This window comes from Mustela putorius, unplaced genomic scaffold, assembly GCF_011764305.1.
Source record: "Mustela putorius furo isolate JIRA1106 unplaced genomic scaffold, ASM1176430v1.1 tig00537227_pilon_pilon_pilon, whole genome shotgun sequence".
Lineage (NCBI taxonomy): Eukaryota > Metazoa > Chordata > Mammalia > Carnivora > Mustelidae > Mustela > Mustela putorius.
The window spans coordinates 21,076,159-21,093,699 of NW_025422368.1; the positions used below are offsets into that span (position 1 = coordinate 21,076,159).

General features: G+C 38.3%; 1 protein-coding gene across 6 annotated transcripts in view; it reads right to left on the bottom strand.

The window, feature by feature from the left end:
• SOX5 (SRY-box transcription factor 5) overlaps positions 1-17,541 on the bottom strand; it is a 994,837-nt gene that overhangs the window by 811,323 nt on the left and 165,973 nt on the right. For 5 of the 6 annotated variants that reach the window (XM_013047547.2, XM_013047548.2, XM_013047545.2 and 2 more), the window contains exon 3: positions 4,958-5,034. The exons of the other annotated variant lie outside the window; for it this stretch is intronic. The gene's annotated coding sequence lies outside the window, so the exon portion shown is untranslated. The remainder of the gene's footprint in view (positions 1-4,957; positions 5,035-17,541) is intronic. 6 annotated transcript variants of the gene reach the window in all.

Consider the following 17,541-nt stretch of genomic DNA (forward strand, 5'->3'; position numbering starts at 1 on the left):
GATTACAGGAGTGACCCTTTCTTCCTGCTTTAACTCACAGCCTTAAAAATATCCACTGACTAGTTTTAGCCCAAATGGAAAAATAACATTTTTTAAATTAAATATTTTTAAAGCTTGTTCTTTAAAAAAGAAAACCCATTTCTCCAAACTCCACTGATGACAAATATGACTATGAAGAGAAACAACTCCATATCACGGTTAAATCTAAAATTGAATTTGAAAAACAGAGATACGTATAGCAAGAAAATCTGTAAACTAGCTTTCAACGAATGAACTACCTGCTGTTTCCTATCCACAGACAATTGGCACTGTGTAAAGATATGTTGTAATCTAGAAAGCCAAACAAAACAAACACCATACACACAAGGAGTGGTACAGATCAAACAAGAGCAAACTTTTCAGTTGAAGCCAAAACTGGTGGTAAACTGAGGTTTTCAGGACGGGTTTTTAAAAATAACATGTTGGTGTGGAAAGCCAGATACATTATAGCATTTGCAGAAATATTTTGAAAAGTGGACACCCTCTAAAACAGCTAGCATTTCAGTAACATTAGTTGACAGAGAAAAATATAATGTCTTTCTTCACAACTGAGAATACCAAACTTAACAAGGAACAGTGAAGAATCTCTTTTAGTCTTCAGTCTCATTAGTAGAAGATTTAGGTTAAAAAGCTTATCAATTTATGAGGAAGAGTGTTAAACCCTCAGTGTTTTTGCTTGTGTAAAGAGACAAAAGGTGGCACAGTAAACCTGTCTTCAATTAACATGTTTATTCTTTAAAAATATCAGGCAATATTTGTGACGACGTGGATGGAACTAGAGGGTATTATGCTTAGCTAAATAAGTCAATCGGAGAAAGACAACTATCATATGATCTCCCTGATATGAGGAAGTGGAGATGCAATGTGGGGGGTTTGGAGGGTAGGAAAAGAAAAAATGAAAAAAGATGAGATCGGGAGGGAGACAAACCATAAAAGACTCAATCTCAAAAAACAGACTGAGGGTTGCTGGGGGGGAGGGGGGACAGGAGAGGGTGGTGGGGTTATGGACATTGGGGAGGGTATGTGCTATGGTGAGTGCTGTGAAATGTGTAAACCTGGTGATTCGCAGACCTGTACCCCTGGGGCTAAAAATACATTATATGTTTATTAAAAAATTTTTTTAAAAATCAGGCAATCATGGACTTCCTTCCCATTTTTGAGTAATATTTTGACTCACTTAAGAAAAACTCCCCTTGTGTTCAGAGATGCAACTTAGAATCCCAACCTAACTCCTGCTTGTCAGTAAACTGAGAAATCTAGGTTAAAAATAAAGCATATTTATGACTGTTTCCCTGGCAGTTGCTATGTTTTTGTCCACATTATTAAAATACTATTTTTTAACCAATATTAATGAAAAGTACATAATCACTATGTAGGCATTTTTACAGTATCCACATTTTCCAATGATCGACCTATATTTTCTACCAATTTTCTTAAGATTTCTCAATTTAAAATAATTTCAAAAGAAACGACTGACATCACCAACATGTTCTAAAACAAGTATTGCTAAAAGGAATAAAAGAAGCAAATCAACAGGTAGCTGGGACCAATCATCAAAAGGATATTCTTTACAAATCACTTTCATAGACCTGATATTTTTTTCCAAGTAATAATATTTATTTTTAAATTTCTTCTATTTCAGTGTAGATGACACACTATGTTACATTAGTTTAAGGTATATAGTTTAGTGATTTCACAAGCTTATATGTTATACCATGTTCACCACAAGTGTGGCTGCATCTGTCCCCTCCCATCACTATTACAATATAGTATTCCTTATGCTCTGTCTTTTATTCTGATTAATACTTTTTTTAACTGAACTGACTAAATTGAAGGGATTTAGGATGCACATAAACACAGGTCCCCATCGCAATAAAAGTTGTTGAACAAACATTGGAAAACGTCTTTTTATCCTAATAGAAGTCTTCTGATATTGCCAGTTTAAAGTTTTTATCTTCAGTAAAAGATTTTGCCTCTTTTCTTGGGACGCCTGGGTGGCTCGGCTGGTTGGGCAGTTGCCTTCGGCTCAGGTCATGATCCCAGCGTCCTGGGATCGAGTCCCACATCGGGCTCCTTGCTCGGCAGGGAGCCTGCTTCTCCCTCTGCCTCTGCCTGCCATTCTGTCTGCCTGAGCTCGCTCTCTCTCCCTCTCTCTCTCTCTCTGATAAATTAAAAAAAAAAAAGATTTTGCCTCTTTTCTTCATACACAATAGTAGTTACAGAAACACCTTCAAGGTGAACCACTCACTTCTACTTTAGCTAATAAGAAAATATAACTTCTCTTTCATTCTTAATTTGATTTTATCATTTAAACAACTAGTTATAGATTATATTCATATTGTGTCTCTTTTCAGGAGTCTAAGTAAAAACACATTTTCCTGAATGGCTATGGCTATCAATACTGTTTTTTGTTTGTTCCAGAAGGCATTGATTCATTGTTACTTTTAGAGTTTCTTAATCTAGAATCCATGGATCGCTAAGAAATCTATAGATTTCTGGAAATATATGCAAAATTTCATGTGTATATACCCATGTGATTTTTCTTCTGACAGCAATTATTTGTTTGTTTTTCTTGCTAGCTAGCATCCATACACCCTCCTTCTATTAAAAGTTCCCCCCCTTCCCTATGGGAGGCATCTCAATGCCTAGTCCATGCACCGTGATAAAGCTGACTCTATCTCTTGCTCCAAGAGAGGTACACAGGATTAGTCTGTGATCTAATCAAAGCTAATTAGTACAAAGAGACTCTCTTTTTCCTGTTTGATCAGAATGAACCATGAGAGGATGCTCATGCTATTGCTACCATCTTGCTCCCAAGTGAAGCTAAGACTGAAGCTGTCTCAGTGGAAGCTAAGAAATGGAGAGAAGCTGAGTGCTGCTTACATTATTTTAATACAGAAGTTAGCTCTTTGCCTAGACTTTATATATTTTAATAAACAACACAAGTACCTGCATGCACATTCATACCATCTTACTCCCCAACACATGCACAGGTGACTCCTTCCTTCTTCAGCTTAATTGCTACTGGCTTTCTCTGACCTTTATTATATTTTACTATTAATAAGTATACTTTACCATTAATAACCTTCACTATTAATAAAAGTTCCCCTCTGTATCTTTTTATCTGTCCATCCTACCTGTCTCATTACATATTGCCAAATCATATGCCATATGCTGTTTCTTAATTTGGTGCACATGAATTTGATCAGTTTTCCAGTCCTTTTCTGTCAAAGTATACGAGTAAGGGATTGCCTTCCGATTTGGGGGAGCGGGGAGGCAGGAAAGCAGATTAAAAACTGAGGATTCAAATAGAGAGCCATGTTATAAATTTCATCAGGAGTAGAACAAATTGAGATTTTTATTAGACATACATAAGAAAACATATTTCAGTCAAGCAAATATCTTTAGCATAGATTAGAAGGAAAGGATTTTTATGCATTTTAATCTCCATTCCAACCAGACTTAGCTGACATAATTATGGGGCCCCTAAAAGTCACTGTTGGGGTTTAGAAGCACTTGCCACTTCCTTTGAACTGGCTCTATAAATGCCAAGACTGAGTATTTCAGATTAAATGAACAGATTAATAAACATCTTTGGAATATCCATCATTAAGGTTGATTTATGTTCTATTGCCAGCAGTAATTCAAGGAAATGCCATGCTATTCAAAAAATATTTCATGTTGTTCTCACCATTTTGCCAATGTTATGACACCACATAAGAATGACAGTATCTATATTCTTTTGCTGTTCTAACTATACTCAAAAGCCAATAGATATTAAACCACTTTAAGTTTACATGGGCATCAGCACAAGAATCACTCATATTTATAACTCTGATGAATGGCCTTTCATTTATAAATTTATAGTGTATCCATAATTTCTTTAGGGAACCAAAAGGTTCATTCAAAAAATTGCCACAACATTTATCTATGCAAAGATGATGGATATGGTTTATAAAATTAAATGCTTTTAAAAATTAAAATCATATTGCAAAAAAAAAGGGGGGGAGGCTTTTTTTCTTGGGTTGCTCACATTTTAAAATGATCCCAACTGCACTCTCAGCACTTACAGTGCTTAATCTAGATAGCATATTAATATATGTTCTAAATAGATCCAAATATATTGTTGTTAGTGCTGTGTTGTGGCAGTATGAACTACTGGACATCAACTTTGCTTAAATTTATTATTTTCTAATTCAATTCCTCTATATTAAGCTATAAAATATATAAAGTATAATTGGGATATAATATTTCTTATTTATATTACTGCATTTACTGTACTATTTCTTCAAGACCACTCCCAGCACACTGCATGGTGTATGGTAAGCATGGGCTGTTATAAACTTTACCTTAAATAAAGTACATATTTGCCAAAAATCACCATTAACTAAATAAGGAATCCTATTTTACCGCAATATGGACTTGGCTCAATTGGAGAAATCAGTGAAGTAGGAGAAAGTAAGAGGTGAAAATGATCCTAAAGTGACCAATGAAAAGCGGAGTATTAACATTACAAGTGTGAAGAAGAAAGCACATTGTTCTTATGTGCGATGGGAGATGGTGGCATTCCTATTCTCCCTTCATTTGCCCTCTTGTACTATCGTAAGTAGGAAATACAGACAAATCTCCATGCTATGCCCCACCCCCAAAGGCAAAGGAAGTAAAACTTTTAAAAAAATCTACCTATTATTAAAAGAATATATTAAAAGACTGAAGCTGAGTTTAAAAATTTGATTAGTTATAGGAACAACAATCTCTAAATTACTAACTTTATCATTAGCTCATCCAGACAAAAAAAAAACAAAAATGATTACAAATGCTTGCAAAATTCATAGGCAAAATATTTCTCACATATTATACTCTCTCTGTTCTGCTTAAAACTAACATATTAATAAAAAATAATAAACAGTTTACATACCCCAGTGGATCGCTAGCTCCTTATGGACAGGAACATATTTGTCATCATCTTTGGGTCACCAGTGTCCAGCACAGCACCTGAGATATAATGCATACCCCATAAATGTGTTTGAATTAATTAAATGATACAGTGCTGACTGGAATCCACTTGGGAAGTATGAATTCAATGATATAACCATTCTATATAGCAATCTTCTTTCTCTATATCCTACATCAGAGCACATTCTTATATACTTAAATGACAACTTCATCCTGAAAACAATTCTCAAGAATAATTGCTTCTAAATTCTTATTACATTATATATTCTTATTGTCCTTTGATGGAGGCAACAAAGTAAAGTGTTTAAAATCATGTACCTTCGAGTTAGACTGACGTTGGCTTCAATTCTGGTTCCACCATTGACTATTTACATGGTCTTGGGTAAATCTCTTAATCTATAAATCTCAGCTTATTTTCAAAAGGAAAATAATTACAGCATCACTGGTGTCCGAAAATTAAAGGAAACAATGCTTAGCACACTGCCAGACAAACAACATATCTTCAATACATGGTGATGACTATTTGCATTCATTTCTCTTTCCCTCCTTTTCTGTGTGGCGAAGAGATAAACTTATGCAGAGAAAGAGCTGGCTTTGTCTTTCGCTACTAAGAGGTGATCCAAAACGTCATCCAAACGTCATATCTGGCAGGAGTGTCTTTGCTTGCCTATGAGCTTTGGCCACAGGACGGTCAAACCGTGATTTTGGATGGAGGCTTGGGGCCACCCAGTATCAATTCTGCCTCTGGAAGGAACTGGAGACTAAAGGTATCAACCCAATAGTAACATCAAGAGGGGTAGAGACTAAAGGTCAGCAACTTGGGCAGTATGTGATCACATCCCATTAATAACTCTGGACACCAAAGGTTCAAGTGAGCTTCCCTAGTTGACAAAGTTCCATGCATACTGCCATATTGATGCTGGGGAAGTAATGCATCTGACTCTATGAGGAGAGGACAATGAAAGCTCTGTGGTTGATTCTTCAAGCCTCAAACTTTGACTCAGCCTTAACCTTATACTTGTCAGCTTGAGACCCAGCTTTATACACCTTTTCCCCTGGCTGATTTTAATTTGTATCCTTTCCTTGTAATAAACTATAACCTTGAGTATAATCTGTTTTAGTGAATACTTCTAGCAAGTTGTCAAACCTAAAGGTGGTTTTAGAAAGTCTTCAAACTTGCAGTTGGCGTCAGAAATGAAAAGTAAGTGGGGAAATGCGTTTGTAGTTGACTAACTGTATAGTTAGTTAAACTCTTGTACTTCCTTATTTAAATCTTGAAATCCCCAAAACTTTGAAAGATATTTTACTTTATCATTCAAGTTAACTTAACAAAGCTCTTACTATTAAAAATCACTTTGGGGGTGCCTGGGTGGCTCAGCAGGTTAAAGCCTCTGCCTTCTGCTTCAGGTCATGATCTCAGGGTCCTGGGATCAAGCCCTACATCGGGCTCTCTGCTCAGCAGTGAGCCTGTTTCCCCCTCCTTCTCTCTCTCTCTGCCTGCCTCTCTGTCTACTTGTAATCTCTGTCTGTCAAATAAATAAATAAAATCTTTTTAAAAAATCACTTTGAAGTGATGGTGTTTATGTATAGATCATATGGCATTGTTTTATTTTTCCTTGCACAAACAATGAAAACCACTCCCATTGCCACACCCCAGTAATAAATATAGAAATGTTTTGTTTCACTTTGGTAATGTGAATGGTAGAAATATTTAGAAATGAATGAGTCACAAACAAGTAAAATTTCTAAAGATTAGTAATAGTAGACCTGTCAAGGTCAGATATTAGAAAATTAACTTCATTAAAAGATGTGCTGGTTTTCAAACAAAATGTTAATTAAATCATACTTTTATTTTTGCTTTTCCAAACTGCTTAGATAGCACTCTGCAAGACTGTTCACAACTTGTGTGTTTTTCTTTTTAATGTTATAAATTAAAGTTTGGTAGGTTGAATTTAAGAAGCTCCTCCCAAATTCTCCTAATTGGGAAACATGCTCTGCATAGTCCCTAGAAATGTGAATATCATGAATTTTACTCTCCTAAACTGGTTATATTATACACTTAAAAAAAAAAAAGACTTTATTTATTTATTTGACAGAAATCACAAGTAGGCAGAGAGGCAGGCAGAGAGAGGGGGGAAGCAGGCTCCCTGCCGAGTAGAGAGCCCAATGCAGGGCTCAAACCCAGAACCCTGAGACCATGACCTGAGCCAAAGGCAAAGGCTTTAACCCACTGAGCCACCCAGGCACCCCTATATTATACACTTTAAAACGGGAACTATCTGGTTAGACTTAACCCTTTAAATCTTGATCTAGAGATCAAAGACAGAGGGAAATAGAGATTTGAATCATAAAGAGACTTTGACACACCATTGCTAGCTTCAGAATGGGGGCATAGTCCAGAGCCTCTAGCAGCTATGGACAACCCCAAGCTGACGGCCAGCAAGGTAATAGGGACCTCAGCTCTCAACCACAAAGAGCCGAATTCTACCAACAAGAATGGGTTTGGAAGCAAATTTTTTTCCTCAAGAGTGCATGTAAGAACTCAGTCAGGCCAACCTTGATTTCCATCCGTGCTTCTCTGGGCAGAGAAAGCCACACCATACCAGACTCAACCTGGAGAACTCCAAGCTAGTGAGTGGGCCTTGTTTTAAGCCACTAAGTTTTTAATAATTTGACACACCAACATAAAATAAGTACCCACGGGAATAAAACTTCATGTATTTTACTGACCTCTCTTCAGTCTTGCTCTGAAAACAAGTGTCAGTTATGTGCTTGGATTCATGTAGACCCCAGGTTACCATGGCCAAAGCTGAAAATTCATTGACCCAGTCTGAACAAGAAATACAGAAAAGATGCCATGTATGCCAGAAGCTGTACACTGAATGTCTGTGCCCTCCAAATTTCATATGCTAAAACCTAGTGCCCAGTGTGATGGGATTAGGAGGTGGGGCTTTGGGAGGTGCTTAGTTCAGGAGGGTGGAGCCCTCAGGGATAGGATTAACACTCTTATCAAAGAGACTCCAGAGAACTCCCAACTTCTTCTACCCTGTGAAATTACAGGGGAAAGGAGGCTCTCTCCAGACAGCAATGTGCAGGTGCCCTGATTACAGGCTTCCCAGCCGCCATAACTGTGAGAAATAAATTTCTGTTGTTTATAAGCCACTCACTTTATGGTATTTTTATTATAGCAGCCCATATGGACTATCACAAAAATGTATTTATTGCCTATAAAATAGATCACTTGAAACCTCAACTCTCTATCTCCTATATGGAAGGTGTTGAGAAAGATGCTGTGCTTTATCTCTAGGTTTTCCTGGGCCATCTTAAGGGGTGGGAGCAGTCAGTGTCCATGCCTTCTTGAGGCATACTTGGGAAACTAGCATATGTTCAGTGCAGAGCGACAGACTCTCTAAGTACCTAGAGAAAGGTTAGAAGTCACTTAAAAGGAATCTCTCAGGAGCTTTCATAGAACATGTGAAAACAGTTGCTCCCTGTCTCATTCCCATTTCATTTATTACAATGCTGCCGTATTATTTTTTATAAAACACAAATCTCATCATGTTGTATCCATCTTCAAAATGACCAATTTTGATGGCCCTCAAGATATAGTCATTCATCCATTTATCCACTAAATATTTAAGTATGTATAGGATACCTAATTCTGTGCTAGGTGATAGGGACACAATGGTCAGTCTGATAGACAAGGTCCTGCTCTTCATTGAGCTTTGCTCTTTCAAAAATATACTTCCCATCTTATTCACAAAAGACTATAATTAATCTTCAATCCCTAACTTGGGCTTCACTCCTCTGGGAAGCCCTCTTTGATACTTCTAGGCAAACTTAGGCCTGCCTTCTCTCCCATAAAATACTGTTCGTAATCGTAAAATAAAATTGACCATATTATATTAAAATGGCATGAGATTCCATGCCTGCCTTCTCCACAAGCAGAATATAAGGAGAAGATTCAGGAAGTGTACATATCACAAATTCCTAGAGTCAAGAAGAGATTCTGAATGAGAAGTTCCTCATTGGGAGAATCTACTCCTTTCTGTAGGGTAGACTATACAGTATATACACATAATGGAGAGAGAGTATTCTAACTTGAGAGTAGGAACTGGGCTGGAGGTAAGGAATGGAAGCCCATGGAATAACCTGTGTAAGCCCACACATCTTCGTATGTCACACTGTGACGATAATTCCTCTTGATGCTGTATACTCTTCTTCTCAGTTAGGAGTTCCTGGAGGTCTCACCCTTTGTAGATTCCAGTATGCAAGTGGGGAGGTCAGCTACTATCTAGAACAAAGGGGCTCTTAATCAGCTTACCTAGTGAGACAACAACTTTGAATGACAGAATTTGAGAGTAAAAAGTTGTTTAAAGTTTTCCAAAAATTCCCTGTGGAGAAAACAAAAGCAAAATATGGATCCTAAGTGATAGAGCCAATATAGGAATTCTCACGTACTTAGGGAGCAAGGGGGAAAGAAGTCTAGGGTAAGGAGAGAGGCAGAGCTCAGAGACAGGGGCCAGGCTTTCTGCATATCTTGTTATTAAACTGGTAAGGAGGTGGGGCAGGAGAATATCAGCTGGATAAAAGGAATCCAAGCACCTATGGGCTGACAGTTCTCTTTCAGGGAATCCTTTTTTGGGGAGGGAATGGAGGAGATCGGAGGCCTCTAAGAGAATCCCTGTTGTAAGTTTTGTACCCATGTAACCTGGAGAAGGAGAAATAAAACACTGGTGAAGGAAGGTTCTCAGACCAAGTTAAAATTGGTTATTCTTCACAGGTTGTGTGCATGTGCAAAGAACCTAAAAATTTGCAACACATACACACACACACACACACACACACACAAGTGCGACACAGAAAAAGACTGAGAAAGCCTTGGGATGAGAAAAGAAGAGGGAACTCAAGTTCAAGGCAGTGGCAGGTCAGCAGCAGCCACTCTGGCTCAGAGTCTAGGTGGGGTCCGCCGCACCATCAAGAATAGGGGCCTCTACTAATAGAGACAGTATCAGAGGGGGCAGAAGCCAGGAAGGATACAGAGGTCAACCCCAGGGTCAGCAGGCACAGCTGTGATGCTCCACCCTCCTGCACCAGTCACAGGAATACATGAACCCCTCAAAGATGGTTTCGTTAGCGTGCACAGGGGCAGAGCCAGCACAAAAGTAAGGTTCATGAGGCATTCCGGAGGCACAAAAGGTAAGCAGCATCCCTCTTGGGGTCATGGAAGTGCAGGGCTGCTGCCAAAGAAGGCTGCCTCCTTACATTTTATGTCCAGGGTGTGTCCCTCAACCCCCTCTAGTACTAGGCTTGGGAAATAGAGAAAAAAACAAAACAAACAAGAAAATGCAGAAAGAGATGACTTGATAGTAAAGATATTGAGTTATTTTGTGTGATATTGTATTTACTTTGGATTGCCTTTCAATCTGTTTAGTAGGGTAGGGACTCAGGAACAAGAATACATATGAGAACAGCTCCCTTTCCTTTGTCTATTAGAGTATATATAAGTGGGATACGTTGTGACTCAATTAGTTATGTCTCAAAAATTATTATAATGGTTTCTCAGATTATTTTAATGACCCAATATATTTAAATAATTCTAATTATTGGAACTCAATTTAAATAATTAATTCTATTTAAAATACCCAAGATAAAAATCTTTTTTTTTTTCCTTTATACTTTATACACCATCTAAGCATATCAGGTCTACTTCTTCCCATACTGTTGAAAATCACATGTTACCTCACTCAACAAAGGAGAAAACCCAACAACTCAATTTCTTAAGAGTTAATAAGAAGGATGACCACCTATACTCCCCCGACACCTGGAGGCATTATTTCCTCATGCCAAAAAGACACATGATCTAAAATCTTAAATCACTATAAATCTGAAATATTCAGGCAATTCCCCTAATTTAAACCATTGTGTGTTGAGGTCCCCTTTACAAATTTCAAGAACTTTCGCATGTTCTATTTAATAACTCCGTAGGTAGCTGTACTATGTTGGAAACTGTCATTAGGACCTGCAGGTTTTGCCTTTGTGCTCTACCAGCCAGCTGGGTGTTCTTGGATGAGTCACTTGTTCTTTCAGAGTATTACATTTATCACACTGAAGGACTAACCTAACCGAGTTCTAAAGTTCCACCTGCTCTAATGTTTCCACCTCGAATAGATAGCATCTTCTGATAGTACCATAACCTTTCTACTACATGAATAAGGCACAAAGTTAACTGACTGGCCAATCACAATAAAAGAATTGATAGCATGAAGAATTAGAGGCAGATATGTTCAAGATGGCGGGTGATCCACAGTCATCATAATCAAACACTTTTTGTGTAGGAATGACTATGCACAGGCATCATGTTAAATGCTTTACATGACCCTGTAATTATGGACTTTAATATACCCATTTTACAGACAAGAAAACTGGCACAAGAGATTAAGAAATATGCTCAAGATCACACAGCTAGAAAATCTTTAGCTAACTGTGATACTCTTATTAGCGGCAACCAAAAGAACTCACCTAAAACACAGGCTTTAGGACAAAAGAAATTCTAGAATCACCACATAATTAAAAAAGCTCACCATAGCCATTTCTGAAACTATAGTTAAAGACTGCAGAAAGAAGTTATTGCTCAAAAAATTTCTTTTCATGAGGTGGTAATATAAAAAAGCATACAAAGTTGAAACTGGAAAGGATATAATCATTTCTTTTTTTTTTTAAGATTTTTTTTTTTTATTCATTTATTTGACAGAGAGAGATCACAAGTAGGCAGAGAGGCAGGCAGAGAGAGAGGAGGAAGCAGGCTCCCTGCTGAGCAGAGAACCCGATGTGGGACTCGATCCCAGGACCCTGAGATCATCTCCTGAGCCGAAGGCAGCGGCTTAACCCACTGAGCCACCCAGGCGCCCCGATATAATCATTTCTTGACTGCATTCTACAGGGGATGAAAATTAGTTTACCCTAGTTTATTAGTGACTGGAATGCGGGCTTCTCTTTTTCAGCCTAATGCTGTTCCTGGTCCTTTTCTAAAAGTTTTGGAAAGGCCGTGTGGCTGAGAGTGCTGGTTCTGAGGCCAGCCTGCTTCTACAAGATGTAGAAGCATCTGTGATGACCTCATCTCCAAGATGGAGACGATCTGACACACCCCCGTCCCATCATCCCATCGTATGTGTGTGCTCGCGCACGCACTTGCGCGCACTCGTGAGCCCCTATCTGTGGAAGTTTTCCTGTTCTTCTCTCTTGATCTCTCGTTTTTAAACTAGACTGCTTTAAAAAGAAGAGTAAATAAAGAATGCCTTCTTTGTTTCCAAAAAAAAGATCACAAGAGGACTAATACCTAAGGGACAGGGCTGTTCTGAGGCATAAAATAATGACTACATATCAACCCACAGGACCATTCCTGGCAGCCAGTAAGGGCTTAGTAAATGTTGGTCTCTATTATTACCATGATAACACATGTGGAAAACAAGAAGCCCAAAACATGATCATTCATTCAGCAACACACAGAAGAGAGTACAAAAGACCTGTTAATAAATACCATTTAAGATTTATCCATCCAATTAGTCTATTCCTGACTCTCCTAAGCACACAATATAGACAGCAGAGAGTAAATTTTGTGAGGACTAGAGATAGAGGAAATGAGAACTCAATTACTAGCAAAGTTTTAGGGAGGAACCCTAACTTCCAGCCTGAGCTTTATCATTAGTAACTGGATTTTGGAAAGCCAGACCACATCTCCAAGTCTCAGTTTCCTTCTTGGAACTTTCCTACCTAGGGATACTTCTGGAGGTTTCTCAAATTTCATTCATAACTGAGATCCAAAAGATTTCATACATTAATTTAAATTATTCTAATGAAGTGAACAGTATATAATCTTCAATTACAAAATCTTTTGCTTTCTTGTTTTGCATCAGATTTCCTGCCATTATTAATTTAGGCATGATGATAGGAAAACATGTAAAATTTGAAATTCAAAGTCTTTTATCTTAAAAGGATCTCATGGGTGGAAGAAAGGGGGAACGAGTGCCCTAGCTCTGTCCCTTGCATAGCCCACCACTTGCTCAAGGGATCCTAACTCTTAAAGGAGGAGGGCTGTATAGCTTTAAAATGACTTCATTCTCATATTTACATATTTTTAATAGGGCTATGATGAATCTCCTTCCGCTTGACTCCTATTTTGAGCTGTGATATTTTAATCTCCATTCTTGCTGCAAGTTAGCAGATGAATGTGCAGTGTGACAGAGCTCAGAGGAAATAGTATAAATAAAGCAAAGTGGAGCTATGACATCTCACATTTTATAGCTTTTTTATTGTAGCCGAAGCATAAACAGAGCACAGCTGTGTTATACTTACCGCTGTGAGCACTCCCTCAATCCTCACCCCCTATTGCTTTTAAAAAGACAGTGCTCTTATTCAGAAAGCTTTGGCTGTGGGTAGCGTGGCCCCACCCGGGCAGCCTCTACCCCAAACCTCTGCATTTGATGCTTTCCTCCTGGTACAGATGCAGATTCGTCATGTTCCGTATCATTCACCCGACTGAAAACCAACACGCCAACTGCAGCCCACACTGTACCACAGCAAAAACACGCTGCTCTCACCTACCTATCGGAAGATAACTCCACAAGGAAAATTATAATTGTCACCCCTTCTCAACACACACAATGCGCCCAAATAATTTCCAAACACTCTCTTAATATAAGACACACAACTAGCTAGCAGTATTCAAAACAGTACACTCTCTTAATGAAAACACCTTCATTTTCAAACGAAGAAGTTGTATTTCTCACTTTCAAGTTAATTCTTAGTCATGTCTGGGTGAAAGTTAGAAATGCCAAGAGGGTGAAATAGAGTGTGAGTTAGAAAAGTGGTGTTGAGATGTGCAACATAATTCCACGCACCGAGACAGTCATCGGGTTGTGGAATTCTTCAGGCCAGTTATGTATGTCAGTAAACCTGAAGAAGACAGAGTAAAACAAACAGCAAGCACCTCCTACACTCTGACAAATAAGAAGTCATGTATACTCAGAGTTGATTAGCCCAGGATAAGCACCTGATCGAAGCAAAGCCAATCAGAATGCTTCCCTGAGATATTTTATTTTAGTAGGCTGGAAAGGGCAGCCAGCTACAGAACTCCTGAGCTGTCATAATGGAAACATTTCCTCCCCTATGGAGAAATCTCCATATCAGGAACAACCTCAAGTGACAGGGAGACAAGAGAAAGGGATCAAACCCTGACAGAGTATGACTTTTTGGTCCCAACTGCTCCTAAGGCCAGTCTCCATTCATGCCTTCCCCCAATTTAGTTATTTGCCTTCTCTGTATTCCTTTACTCAAAAAATTCCAGCTCTTTCTCTCAAGCTGCCTTAAATTGAGTTTTATCACTTGCCAAAAAAAAAAAAAAAAAAAAAAAAAAGGAACCTAACTATTACACCTTCTAGAAGAGACTCTATTTTTTTTTTTTTTTTAGTTGGGTTAAGATTTATTCTTCCTTTTTCAAATACCACCACACTATTTGTGGGAAGGAAGGAAAACCCTCTGGGCTTGTAAAGGAATGTGTAATGAAAATTCAAAAGACACATGCATCCAAGTGAAAAGAATATAGGGGTATAGTAGCCTATACAACAGTGAAGTGAAATGAAAGACAGGAAGATTGATTTGCATCATCATTAACATGGAAGGAGAAAAGCACAAGAACACAATAACTGCGAGAACCACCTCCATTGACAAACATAATTGTTTCGAAACAACAGGCCCAACTGGGCTAACACAGGGGCAAAGTTGGTACCCCAAGCTTCTCAGCTATCTATCCGCCCAAAGTTGCTCTTCTGCCAAGCTCATTGTTTACCAAGCTGCCAGCCCAGCCCAGGGATCTGATTAGCAATTTGCACTTTTGTGAGAGGATTAACAGAATTCCTTTGTTTTGATGTCGGATTATCAAACTGCATCTTTAAAGAGGTGTGACCTCATCCAGATTCATAAGCCTGCTCCCTTGAGAATGACTTGAATTTTACTCTACTTGCGCAACATATAATTTCATAAAGGAGTTACTGTCAAAACATGGTACTCAATTCTTGATGTGTGCGAAGAAGCACATTTGTAATGTAAATAACCTCAGAAGTTTTGTGATATTTTAAAATAACCCATCTGGTGGGAAAACAAGGATTTTCAACCCATTTGGTTCCAGCACTGTAAATTAGTGTGCATCTAGCTCATAGAACCCAGAGATAAACCCCCTTTTCCAAACTGAGACTCATGATGCTTTTATTTTCAAGGGCAAGTATTTTTAATTATCTGAGTCTCCCGAAATGTTTTAAAAAAGGAAGGCAGAATGCGCAAAAGAGTAAACTGAGGAAAACCAGAGAACTTGATGGTCAAGTTCAAAATGATAGTGGTAGCAAACGGTTTATACTGCTTGGTCTATACGTCCGGCTTCACCTAAATATAAAGATGAGTGAGGAAAACACAATAAGAGCATTGTATTTCGTTCAGTAATAGGCAACTAATCAGGAAGAAAGTCCCCGAAATTTCCACTAAAGTTCGAAACAAGTGAAACTTCCAAAGGGGGCATCTGCAGGGCAGTATGCAACAGATTGAGAAAATCCGTGTGCAGACATTGCATGAGCGTAGTTTTTACTTGAGGTGGCAATCACAGACAGAATGCACAAGACCAGGCCAGCCTACAAAGGGCGTGCATTGCCAGTGTGAGAACTGTATCTTGGGAAGTACAGAAATGCTCATTCAGCTACAGATAGTAGAAGGGCAGTCTGGCCACAACAAAGGCGGCAAATGAAGCAGCAGCTTTACTTGTTGACAAACTAAAAATCCAAAACAAGCAAGCAACCAGAAACATCCTGTTTCATAAGAAGGAAGCAAATATAATTAAATATGCCTACTTTGAATATTACTATCGATCGTTCCCCCAAATTTAATAGATTTGGAATGTTTCTTTACATTAGGAAACCTTCACTTACAGGGAGAGTGTATCAGGCAGGCCTGATAAATAAAGTGACAGATATGTCTGTCTGTCTATACAGACAAGATTATTAAATCAATGGTTCTTAGTGGATGGTTGTGTGGATCAATGAACTCACTTGGAAAACCTTTTTTTTTTAAAAAAAAAATCAAGCCATGTACCCCAACTTACAACTGGTGGAGGGGATGAGAACATATTTTTCTGAAAAATCTCAAGTCAAGTATTCTATGAATCCCTCTTAAACAGACTTCTCCTATATTTGAAAATAGCCCTTCTGTATGGATTGTTTGCTAGTTGTGCCTTACTAACTAAATTGCAAATGTCCTTAAAAAGGTGGATCGTAAAAAACAATAGAACAAATCAACGAAACTAGGAGCTGGTTCTTTGAAAGAATTAATAAAATTGATAAACCCCTGGCCCGACTTATCAAAAAGAAAAGAGAAAGGACCCAAATAAATAAAATCATGAATGAAAGAGGAGAGATCACAACGAACACCAAAGAAATACAAACTATTATAAGAACATACTATGAGCAACTCTACGGCAATAAATTTGACAATCTGGAAGAAATGGATGCATTCCTAGAAACATATAAACTACCACAACTGAACCAGGAAGAAATAGAAAGCCTGAACAGACCCATAACCAGTAAGGAGATTGAAACAGTCATTAAAAATCTCCAAACAAACAAAAGCCCAGGGCCAGACGGCTTCCCGGGGGAATTCTACCAAACATTTAAAGAAGAACTAATTCCTATTCTCCTGAAACTGTTCCAAAAAATAGAAATGGAAGGAAAACTTCCAAACTCATTTTATGAGGCCAGCATCACCTTGATCCCAAAACCAGACAAGGATCCCACCAAAAAAGAGAGCTATAGACCGATATCTTTGATGAACACAGATGCAAAAATACTCAACAAAATACTAGCCAATAGGATTCAACAGTACATTAAAAAGATTATTCACCACGACCAAGTGGGATTTATTCCAGGGCTGCAAGGTTGGTTCAACATCCGCAAATCAGTCAATGTGATACAACACATCAATAAAAGAAAGAACAAGAACCATATGATACTCTCAATAGATGCTGAAAAAGCATTTGACAAAGTACAGCATCCCTTCCTGATCAAAACTCTTCAAAGTGTAGGGATAGAGGGCACATACCTCAATATCATCAAAGCCATCTATGAAAAACCCACCGCAAATATCATTCTCAATGGAGAAAAACTGAAAGCTTTTCCGCTAAGGTCAGGAACACGGCAGGGATGTCCATTATCACCACTGCTATTCAACATAGTACTAGAGGTCCTAGCCTCAGCAATCAGACAACAAAAGGAAATTAAAGGCATCCAAATCGGCAAAGAAGAAGTCAAATTATCACTCTTCGCAGATGATATGATACTATATGTGGAAAACCCAAAAGACTCCACTCCAAAACTGCTAGAACTTATACAGGAATTCAGTAAAGTGTCAGGATATAAAATCAATGCACAGAAATCAGTTGCATTTCTCTACACCAACAGCAAGACAGAAGAAAGAGATATTAAGGAGTCAATCCCATTTACAATTGCA